Genomic DNA, 11,630 nt, shown 5'->3' on the forward strand with positions numbered 1-11,630 from the left:
GAGACAGTCAAGGAGGTGGGTCTTTATCCTAAGGGCAGAGAGCAGCCACAGAAGAGCGAGTAGCAGGAATGTGCCATGATCAGATCTGCATCTTTTAAAAGACAACCCTGGCCACAGTGTGGAGAATGGATTATAGAGGAGCAAGAGTGAAGGTGAAGCGTATGCACATAAACGTAGGTACCTTAGATGAAATGGACAAATTCCTAGAAAGAAAAAAAAAACTACCAGAACTGACCAAAGAAAAAACAGGCAATCTGAATAGGCTTATAACAAGCGAGGAGAGGCACCTCCTTAGGCGGCAGCCATGGCGGGTCAAGAGGATCTGGTGCGGCAGGAGATTCACCAGGACTGGGTGAACCGGGAGTACACTTAGGTCATCACCAGCAGCATCAAGAAAATCGCGGACTTCCTCAACTCGTTCAATGTCTTGTCGTTCAAGACTTGCGACACTAAACGAGAAATTGTCAGCCCTCAAGCGGAGAATAGAGTACATTGAAGCATGGGAGACAAAAGGGGAGACCCTCACCTGGAACTGTGACACGCTGCTGCTGGAAAGTTACTTTACAGAACACAGGCCTCCGTGGGACAGACCCCAGCAGCCTCAGCTCCTTCCTCTCTCCTTAAAGAGCAACAGGACTTATTCTTGTTTTCCCTTTTTCAAAAGCGTGGCCTTTGGTCTCTGCCGCGTACAGCGGTATGTGATGTGGCATGTGGGATGAAGCCCAGGGGACCTGTCAGAAACAACGTTAGGCATTTTACCTTTTAAGTAACATTTTGTAGAACTGTTTGTCAATGTATATGAGGCATGCACAGCCAAACTGTCCTTTGGGGGAGGTGGAGGCCAGGCCCCCACTTGGCTTGAAAGGACATTTTCAGAATTTTCTTTCTGTCACTTAGGGTGTCTTTGCCTCTCGTATTTCCTTAATAAACGCCTCAACTTTAAAAAAAAAAAAAACAAGTAAGGAGATTAAATTGCTAATTTTAAAACTACCCGCAAAGAAAAACTCACACTCAGATGGCTTCGCTGGTGGATTCTATCAAACATTCAAAGAAGAATAAATATGAATTCTTCACAAACTCATCCAAAAAATAGGAGAGAATAGTTTTCAATTCATTCTGTGAAACTGGTATCATTACCCTGATAGTTAGAGCATAGACATCACAAGAAAAACATCAGACTGATATCTTATGAATGTGGATATGAAGAATATTTCTTATTTCTCAAAAAATACAGTTGACTCTTGAACAACATGGGTTTGAACTGTATGGGGTCCACTTATATGCAAACTTTTTTCAATAATTTATAGTACTATAAATGTATTTGATTTTCCTTATGGTTTTCTTAGCCTTTTTTCTCTAGCTTACTTTAGTGTAAGAATACTATACATGATACACATAACCTTCAAAATGTGTGTTAATCAACTGTTACCAGTAAAACTTCTGGTCAACAATAGGCTATCAGTAATTAAAATAGAAAGTTATATGCAGATATTTTACTGTGTGGGAGGCTGGTGCACCCTAATTCCCACATTGTTCAAGGGCCACTTGTATTAGCAAACAGAATCCAGCAACGTATAAAAAGGGTTATACACCATAACCAAGTGGGATCTATCTCAGGAACGCAAGGTTGGTTTAACATTCAAAAACCAATTAATATGGGGTGCGTGGGTGGCTCAACCAGTTAAGCATTCAACTCTTCAGCTCAAGTCATAATCTCACAGTTTGTGGATTCCAGCCCTGTGTTGGGCTCTGTGTGCTGACAGGGTGAAGCCTGCTTGGGATTCTCTGTCTCTGTCTCCCTCCCCCAAGCTCACTGCCTCCCCCGCCCAAAATAAATACACTTAAAAAAGCATTTATGTAATATATCAATAGAATAAAAATTAAAAGCTACATGGATCATAATACAGAAAAAGCATTTGACAAAACGCAATAACCCGTTCATGATTGAAACACAAGCTAGGAATCCAGGGAAAATTTACCAACCTGATACAGAGCATTTAAAAAATCCACAACTAATATCATAATTAGTAGTGGAAGCCTAAACGCTTTCCCCCTAAGATCAGCAACATGACAAGGATATTCATTCTCCCGACTTCTATTCAATATTGTACTGGAGGTTCAAGACAGAGCACCTGGGCAAGAAGAAGAAATAAACAGCATCCAGACTGGAAAAGAAGAAGTAAAACGATCTCTATTTGCAGATGACATGATTGTGTATATCAGAAATCTAAGGAATCCACTAAAAAACTATGGGAACTAATAAATGAGTTCAGCAAGGTTGCAGAACACAAGACCAACACACAAAACACAATTTTCTTCTACACATTTGCAATGGAAAATCCAAAAATGAAAAGAAGAAAACGACTCCATTTATAGCATTTAAAAAGGTAAATACTTAGGGATATATATAATAAAGAGTGCAAATGTCATACTCTGAAAACTACAAAACATCACTGAAAGAAATTAGAGCAGGTTTAAATAAGTGGACAAGCAACTCATGTTTGTGATTTGGAAAACTTAATATTATTAAGATAATAATACTTCCCAAATTGATCATCAGACTCAATGAAAGCCTTATCAGAATCTTGGCTGGCTTCTTGGTAGAAATTGACAAAGCCGATTCTAACATTGGTATGGAATTGCAGGGGACCCAGAAAAGCCAAAACAATCTGGAAAAAGAATAACAAAGTTGCAGGTCTCACATTTCCCAATTTCAAAACTAACTACAAAGCAGCAAATATCAGATAAATGAATAGAATAGAATTGACAGTCCAGAACTAAACCCATGTGTCTAAGGTCAACTGATTTTTAACAAAGGCACCAAAGACCATTCAATGGGGAAAGAATAGTCTTCAACAAATGTTGCTGAAACAAATGAATAGCTGCATGCAAAAGAATGAAGTTGGACCTCTACCCAAACACTACATACAGAATTAACTCAAAATGGATCAAAGTCCTAAATGCAAAAGCTAAAACTGTAAAACCCTTAAAAGAAAACATAAGAGTAAATCTTCATGACCTCAGATTTGGTAATGGACTCTTAGGACAACAAAAGTACAAATCACAATATAAAAATAGGTAAATTAGATTTCATCAGAATAGAAAACTTGTGCATCCAAGGTCACCATCAAGAAGGTGAAAAGACAACCTACAGAACAGGGTAAATGTTTGCAAATCTGATAAGTGACTTGTATCTAGAATACATGAAGACTTATAACTCAACAATAAAGAGACAACCCAATTTTTAAATGAGCAAAGGATTTTTTTTCGAGAGACAGAAAGTCCACATGCGCACGTGCACATGGACATTGAGGAGGAGCAAAGGGAGAGAGAATCCTAAGCAGGCTCCACGTGGGGCTCAACGTGGAGTTCGGCATGGGATTTGATCCCATGACCCTGGATTGTGACCGGAGCCAAAATCAAGATGTGGTCACTCAAACAACTAAGCCAGGCCCCCCAGATGAGCAAAGAATTTGAATAGATCTTTCTCCAAACAAGATCTGCAGATAGCCAATAAGCACATGAAAAGATGTTTGGCATGATCAATCATCAGGGAAATGCATATCAAAACCACAAGGAGATACAAATTCACACCCACCAGGATGGCTACAATCAAAAAGATAAGTGTTGGCAAGGAGAAATTAGAGAGAGTCTTATACACCACTGCTGGGGATGTAAAATTGTGTATCCTATTTGGAAAACAGACTGGCAGTTCCTCAATTAAACATAAGTTTCCAGGGATGCCTGGGTGGCTCAGTCAGTTAAGCATCCATCTTTTGATTTTGGCTCAGGTCATAATCTCAAGGTTTGTGAGCTTGAGCCCTGCACTGGGCTTTGTTCGGACAGCCTGGGATTATCTCACTCCCCCTCTCTCTGCCCCTCCCCCTCTCACAGTTTCTCTCTCTCTCTCTTTCTCTCTCTCTCAAAATAAATAAACTTTAAAAAATGCATATGTCCATGCAAAAACTTGTACACAAATGTTTATAGAAACATTATTTGTAATGCCAAAACGTGGAAAGAACTTAAATGTCCATCATCAATGGATAAACAAAATGTGGTCTATCCGCACAATAGAGTATTATTCAGCCTTTAAAAGGGAACGGCGTACTGATACATGCTAGACCATGCATGAACCTTGGGAATACCACGCTAAGTCAAAAAGCTAGGCACAAAAGACCACATACTGCATTTGCCTATATTTCACTCATAGGAAATGTCCAGAATAGGCAAATCTGTAGAGGTAGAAACGAGATCAATGGCTGCTTAGGGCTGGGTAGGAGGGCAAGAGCCAAAAGTTTACAGTTCTTCCTGAAGAGATAAAAAAGACCTAAAACTGACTGTGGCTGCCCATACATGGGAATACTAAATTCACAATTTAAGTGGGTGGGTTGTATGGCGTGTGAATTATATCTCAGTGAACGTGTTAAAGAAAGAAAGCATGAAGGCAGGAAGATCCGTGAGCGGCTGTTCCAGTAGTGCAGGTGAGAGGTGGTGAGCCGGGGGCGGGGCGGGGGGTGCCGCACAGGTGGAAGAATGGGGGAGGAGGTTGACAGTGGCAAGGAGGGGGAAGGAAGACTCTAGGATCACTGCCAAACTTCTGTATAGATGCCCAGGTTGATAGAATTACCAGCCACTGAAAAAACAGCTCATGCTTGCATGCTACTTACCTGCCAGGCGCCGTTCCGGGCACTGTGTACATATGAATTCCTTCCATCTTCAACAACCCTATTAGGTAGGTTACCATCATTACCGTCCCCATTTTACAGGAGAGAAAACAAGCTTGGAGACAGTAAGTGACTTAACCAAAGTTTGACAGCTAGGAAATGGCAGAGCTAGATTCAAACCTAGCTATTTGGATTTTGGGGTTCCTCTCTTAGACATAATGCTATGCCGCTTCTCTGGCGCAGTGGAAAGGGGCCAGATTGGGGTAGAATACAACTTCTAAGTTCAACACAAATACACTGAAACCGTGCAGTGTGCCCCAGGTCCTGGGCCCACATTTCCACTCTGGCCTCCTAGCAGTCAGAGCCCTGCTACAGACAAGGCAGCAAACTGCAGGTACACAGCACCCAGCTTCTCAGCCTCGGCTGCCCACACCTATCTGGCTTCAAGCCTCACTGCTTCTCTCTGCGGCTCTATTCTGGCAAGGGACGGCCTGGGTTGGGCAGTGGGTGGAGCAAGAGACCAGCCCAGCAGCACAAACTTGTTTCCAGAGAAACGGTGTAAAGAGGGAAAGGCCAAGGCACACCTCTCCAAGCCTCATTAGGCAGACAGCTGGGGGAGGCGACCCTGAGCACGTTATCCAAGGGGCCCCAGTGCAGCCCATCCGGGCCGCAAAAACGGAACTCCCGCCAGTCAGCCCTGAGTCATTCCCTCTTGGCCCCCCAAGGAAGGGGTGATTTCCTGCCTCGCCCTCTGGCCAGCTCAGGCTCCTCCCACTGGCTGTGGGTCCTCTTATCTTACCCCAGGCCCTCTCCCAGGGCACAGCCAGCCAACCAGGGGCTGGCTGCAGGGGCTGGTCTGCCTGTTCTCACAGCAGGAACCATGGATTTAGGGCTCAAAGACAGCCCAGTAAGAGCAGCTCAGGATGTCTCACGGAGGATGGAGAACAGAGGGCTGACCTGACCGGATCCCCTGCAGCTCTCTCACTTGGGGTCATGGCTGGATGAATACTGGTCCTTTTCCCTCAACCTGAAGTAAGCCTGTCTCGACGCCTGTTTTGAACTCAGCCTCCTACTGCAGGAGAGAGTCACGCCAGGCCCTGTGCCGGGCACATACTGTTAAATAAATGAATAAGACGGAAGACACAGTGGTCCTACTGAGCAGCGTCTATGTAGTCGCTAAAAGAACAGGCTTTGGCATCAAACAGACCTGAATTCAAATCTCAGCTCTCCCTTTAAAAGTGACTTTGGACATGAAAACTATAGAAAACTTATGAAGGAAATTGAAGAAGACACAAAGAAATGGAAAAACATTCCATGCTCATGGATAGGAAGAATAAATATAGTTAAGATGTCATTACTACCTAAAGCACTCTACACATTCAATGCAATTCCAATCAAAATTGCACCAGCATACTTCTCAAAACTAGAACAAACTATCCAAAAATTTGTATGGAACCACAAAAGACCCCGAATAGCCAAAGTAATACTGAAAAATAAAACCAAAACGGGAGGTATCACCATCCCAGACTTCAGCCTCTACTACAAAGCTGTCATCCTCAAGACAGTATGGTATTGGCACAAAAACAGACCCATAGACCAATGGAACAGAATTGAGAACTCAGAAGTGGACCCAAAAGTATACAGCCAACTGATCTTTGACAAAGCAGGAAAGAATATCCAATGGAAAAAAGACAGCCTTTTTAACAGATGGTGTTGGGAGAACTGGACAGCAACATGCAGAAGAATGAAACTAGATCATTTTCTCACACCATGCACAAAAATCAACTCAAAATGGATAAAGGACCTGAACGTGAGACAGGAAACTATCAACACCCTAGAGGAGAAAGCAGGAAACAACCTCCTTGACCTCCACCGCAGCAACTTCTTACTTGACACATCCCCAAAAGCAAGGGAATCAAGAGCAAAAATAAACTGTTGGGACCTCATCAAGATTAAAAGCTTCTGCACAGCCAAGGAAACAACCCAGAAAATTAATAGGCAACCAACGGAATGGGAAAAGATAGTTGCAAATGACATATCAGATAAAGGGTTAATATCCAGAATCTATAAGGAACTCACCAAACTACACGCCCGAAAAACAAACAACCCAGTGAAGAAATGGGCAGAAGACATGAACAGACACTTCTCCAAAGAGGACATCCAGATGGCCAACAGACACATGAAACGATGCTCAGCATCCCTCCTCATCAGGGAAATACAAATCAAAACCACACTGAGATACCACCTCACGCCAGTCAGAGTGGCTAAAATGAGCAAATCAGAGAACTCTAGATGCTGGCGAGGATGTGGAGAAACGGGCACCCTCCTACACTGTTGGTGGGAATGTAAACTGGTACAGCCCCTCTGGAAAACAGTGTGGAGGTTCCTCAGGAAACTAACAATAGAACTCCCTTATGACCCAGCAATAGCACTGCTAGGAATTTACCCAAGGGATACAGAAATGCTGAGGCATAGGAGCACATGTACCCCAATGTTCATAGCAGCACTCTCCACAATAGCTAAAACATGGAAAGAGCCTAAGTGTCCATCAACAGATGAATGGATCAAGAAGATGTGGTTTATCTATACCATGGAATACTACATGGCAATGAGAAACAATGAAATCTGGCCATGTGTAGCAACATGGATGGACCTTGAGGGTGTTATGCTGAGCGAAATAAGTCAGGCAGAGAAGGACAAATATCATATGTTTGCACGTATAGGAGGATTAGGAGGAACTTGACGGAGGAACAAGGGGGAGAAGAAGGGCGGAAATGGTGGGGGAAAGGGAGAGAGGCAAACCATGAGAGACTCTTGAATGCTGACAAAAACTGAGGACTGATGGATGTGGGGGGGAGGGGGGGATGGGCATGAAGGAGGGCACTTTGGGGATGAGCACTGAGTGTTATGTAGAAACTAATTTGACAATAAACTATTTGTAAAAAAAAAAAAAAAAAGTGACTTTGGACGACTCACTTAATCCGTCTCAGCCTGCGTTTTAGCTTCTGTAGCATAAGGATAAGGGCACCTGATAGAGTCGTGTGAAGAAATGCGACCGTGCATTAGCATGGTGCTGACAAGCAGCTAGTGTTGATTAATACTGTGCCAGGATAGGGGGTCAGGGAGGAGGAGGCAGGCCCGCTCCACCCAGCTTTTACCCCGGAGGAGTGAGTGGAGGACAGTTCCCCTTGGCAGAGTTCTCAGCTCCTCTAGCTCAGGTGGAGTCCCAAAATAGTCCTTTACATATAAAACACCCCAACAGAGGCACAAAGTTCTAGAGAGACCCGGAGGAAGGAAAGATTGTGCGTAGGCCACCCAAATGTCAAGGCAGCCCTTTGGAATTACCTTTTCCATTTATATCCAGTTAGAACAGCTCAGTCACTGTCCACATCCTCAGGAAGTCCACACCCTCCTCTGTTTTTACTAGGACCCCTCCCATGATTCACAGCCTCAGGATCACCTCTCAACCTGAACTCTGCGCTGGCTGCCTTCTCTCTGCACTCCACAGGTATCATTCTCTCGCTTTGTTCCAAAAACACCACGAATTAAGGTTGTGTGTAGAGGACACTTTTGCTGAACGTCTGAGGGTATTCTAGGGATTCTGAGCATTCACAGAGTAGGGAGTAAACTTCAGACTAGTAGGCATCACTGTTCTGGAACTTTCCTCCGACAGTCCTTCCACTGGAATTTCTCACTAGTGAGGCTCTCTTCTCCTCAGGTTGCCGTCTGTCACTTGCTAGCCCTCCTGTTTTTCTCTGGAGTTACCACAGTATACTCCAAAATTCCCACCAATTTCACAGTCAGCAAATTTAGCTCTCTCCCTTCCTTCTTATCAAGGGCGTGCCCAAAGGCTCACTGAGTTGTTCATAGTCACCAAAGAGCTGCAAGGCCTCTGGAAGGCAGATGAATTTGCCTCTCTCTTTTTTAGCCTTTCTCTTCTGCTACACACAGATGGGCATAAGAGAAGACCCCCAAGGAGTCGTGGCTTGGGGTCAGTTCTTGAATCACAAAGAAAGTTCCAACAGGCTGAGAGATTGGAGGGTCCTTGTGCGTGGGGACGCAAGGGACCAAAGCCCTGTGGTGGAAAGGTGATTGGGTTTGGGAAATTGTGGGGAAGAGATTCCAGGAAGGGGAAGATAAAAGGTACAAGGGCCTATTATGTTCCAGCATCGAGAAAAGAGTCTTGGTCCAAAGGACCCTGTAGAGCCATGAAAGGGTTTTAAGCAGGGAAAGAATAAAAGCAAATTTGAGGTTCAGAAGAGGCACCGAGTAAGGAGATTGGACCATTCGTCAGCTATCAGAATAGCAAACTTAGAACAACATCGACAAAGGTGTGGGGAAAATACAGTGCTCTGACCTCCCTCACGCCCCCAGAGAGTGGTTTGACAGCACACTACTGCGTGAGCCAAGCCTCGTCCAGCAACCCCTTAAATTCTCTGAGCAACGGTTGCACAGAGATCAAACCAGGCTTTTGTAAGCCGGGGTTTTGGCCTTATATCCCAACAGAAAAGCCTAGGCCTGCTGACCCGGGCTGGACCTCGAGGAGCCTATTGGAACTCTTTGGCCAAAGAATAGGCAAGCCTAAGTGATCTCCTTTCCCCCAGGACTCTTCTGGTTCTGGCTTGATATTCTAAAGAAGCACAGGACCGGAGAAGGCACTGGTGATGCCTAATACTGAGTCTGAAATTTACTCTCTACTCTGTGAATGCTCAGCTGTGTGGAAACAGAAAAAAATGGAAACATGACAGGGACAGGTAGCTGGACCTCCTTTCATGCAGGGGCACAAAGCCCCCATCTCGATCCTCAGACAAAGTCTCTTGTCTTGCGTGTTCATCCTTAACCACTATTATACCGCCTCCCTGTAGAGGTCACAGACTCAGTAAGTCTTGGATGCTGGAGTGAAGGGAGAATGAAGATTTGAGGACAACTTTCAGGTTCCAGGAGCCTAGGGTGAGATGCAGAACATAGGAAGAGAAAAATCCAAAAGGGTGTATGGGAGTTAGTGATAGCTGCATTTGGGACTCCGTGAGTTAAGGTGAAGTGCCTATGGTACAACAAACAGAGGCAGCCAGTAAGTCACTGAGAAGTTGAAGTTCAAGAGAGTGGTACAGTCTTTGGAGTAACTGGTCTGTAGATGGATTCGAAGCCATGAGATCACTCAGGGAATCCAAAAGACAAAGCAAGGAAACCTGGGGAACAACAACATTTATGAGAAAGAGTACAGAAAGCAAGAAACTGGGAGAGAATGTTCCAGGGGTAGGAGGAACCCAGGAGAATGTGATACATTGTAGAAGGCTAGGAAGGAGGAGAATATCAAATGTTGCAGAAAGGTTGAGTGTGATAAGGATTGAGATGAGAGACACAATGAGGTTATTGTGGCTGGTTGAGAGTGAAGACAGTGGTAAGAGAAGAGATTTAAGTAAGCGGGGCCACGTCGAGCAGGACCTTGCATGCTGTTACGTGTTTGGATGTTATCTTAACCGCAGTTGGAAATCATTCAGAGGGTTTTAAGCAGGGGAATGAAGAAGTCGGAATTGCATTTTAAACATCTTGCTCTGTCATGTGGACGACTGGAGGATGGTCTGCCCCTGGGTAAGAGTAAAGGCAGTAGGAAGCTACTGCAGTAACCCAGACTTGGACTAGCACGGCGGGAAGTAGCAAATAGTATTCAGATTCAAGGTACGTTTTGAAAGAATATCGAATAGGCCTTACTAGTGAATTGAATGTAGGGTAAGAGAAAGATAGGAATCAAAGAGTATTGAGGTTTTGGGTTTGGTCAGTTGAGTAGACGGTAGTGCCATTTACAGAGGTGGGTAAGACTAGAGGAAAAAGAAACAAAATCACAGGCATAGGGGTGGGAACCAGAATCAAGAGTTTTATTTTGGCCATCTTAAGTGTAAGATGCCCATTAGACATGTAAGTAGAGATGCCAAGTAGGTAGTTGGCAATCCAAACCTGGAGCCCAGGGGAAGTCACAGCTGGAGATACTAGTTTTGAAGTCATCAGCACATTCATACCATCAAAGCATTGGGACCCTGTGAACATGAAAGATGTGTTTCCCCTCTCACTTGACCTGGAGGTTGGGTGGCCCTTGATTCGGGGCTAGGGAGGCATCCAAAGTCATCCCCATTAGACAGAGGAAGCTGGTCCTTGTAACCTGAGAGCTGGACAGGAACCAGAACAAACCTGGCCTCAGGGACTTCTTGCAGAGAAGCACTGCCAGAGAAGCCCTCACAGGAGCACTAAAGCATTTCCATTTACTCCCTCCAACCACCCCCGCCCCGGTCTCTCTGTAAGTAACTTTAATTGAGGAGGAGGAGAGAAAGGTGATATTGAGGCCACTTAGCCTGTAGAGCCAGCAATGGTAACCACAGCTGAGGCCAGAGGGGCTAAATGTTGGAGCTAATGTGGCATGTACTCCCTTCTACCCCTGCAAGAGTCAAAGCTCCTGAGAGGTGGCATAAAAGCCACCCATAGTCAGAGCAGTTCCAGGAGGAGGCTGGGCTTCAGACAAGGGATCATACCTACTCTTTTGCTACTGACATGAAGAAGATAAGCACAAGCTGAGCCCCTGAAACCAGTGCTTCTCAAACTTACATGTGTATTTGAACCACCTGGGGATTTTGGTAAAGTGCAGATTCTGTTTTAGTAGGTCTGGGGTGGGGCGGGGGGTGGCTAAGATTCCACCTCTAACAAGCTCCCAGGTAATGCTATTGCTGTTGGTCTACAGACCACACTTTGAGTCGCAAAGGACAAGAGGCAGCTGTGGAGACTACCCACGATGGAGGGTGCACATCCAGTTTCAGGGAAATGTGTGCACAAAGTTACAGAATCCATTAAAGTGGACATAGCCAGGGCGCCTGGGTGGCTTAGTCGGTTAAGCGTCCGACTTTCGCTTAGGTCATGATCTCTCGGTTCGTGGGTTCGAGCCCCGCGTCGGGCTCTGTGCTGACTGCCAGCTCAGAG

General features: G+C 44.9%; 1 pseudogene; it reads left to right on the plus strand.

Annotated features, from left to right (window-relative positions):
• The first annotated feature begins 304 nt into the window (after positions 1 to 304).
• On the plus strand, positions 305 to 719 carry LOC120236037 (annotated as a pseudogene).
• The last annotated feature ends 10,911 nt before the right edge of the window (positions 720 to 11,630 follow it).

Source organism: Hyaena hyaena, unplaced genomic scaffold (genome assembly GCF_003009895.1).
Source record: "Hyaena hyaena isolate Hyena2069 unplaced genomic scaffold, ASM300989v1 scaffold_144, whole genome shotgun sequence".
Lineage (NCBI taxonomy): Eukaryota > Metazoa > Chordata > Mammalia > Carnivora > Hyaenidae > Hyaena > Hyaena hyaena.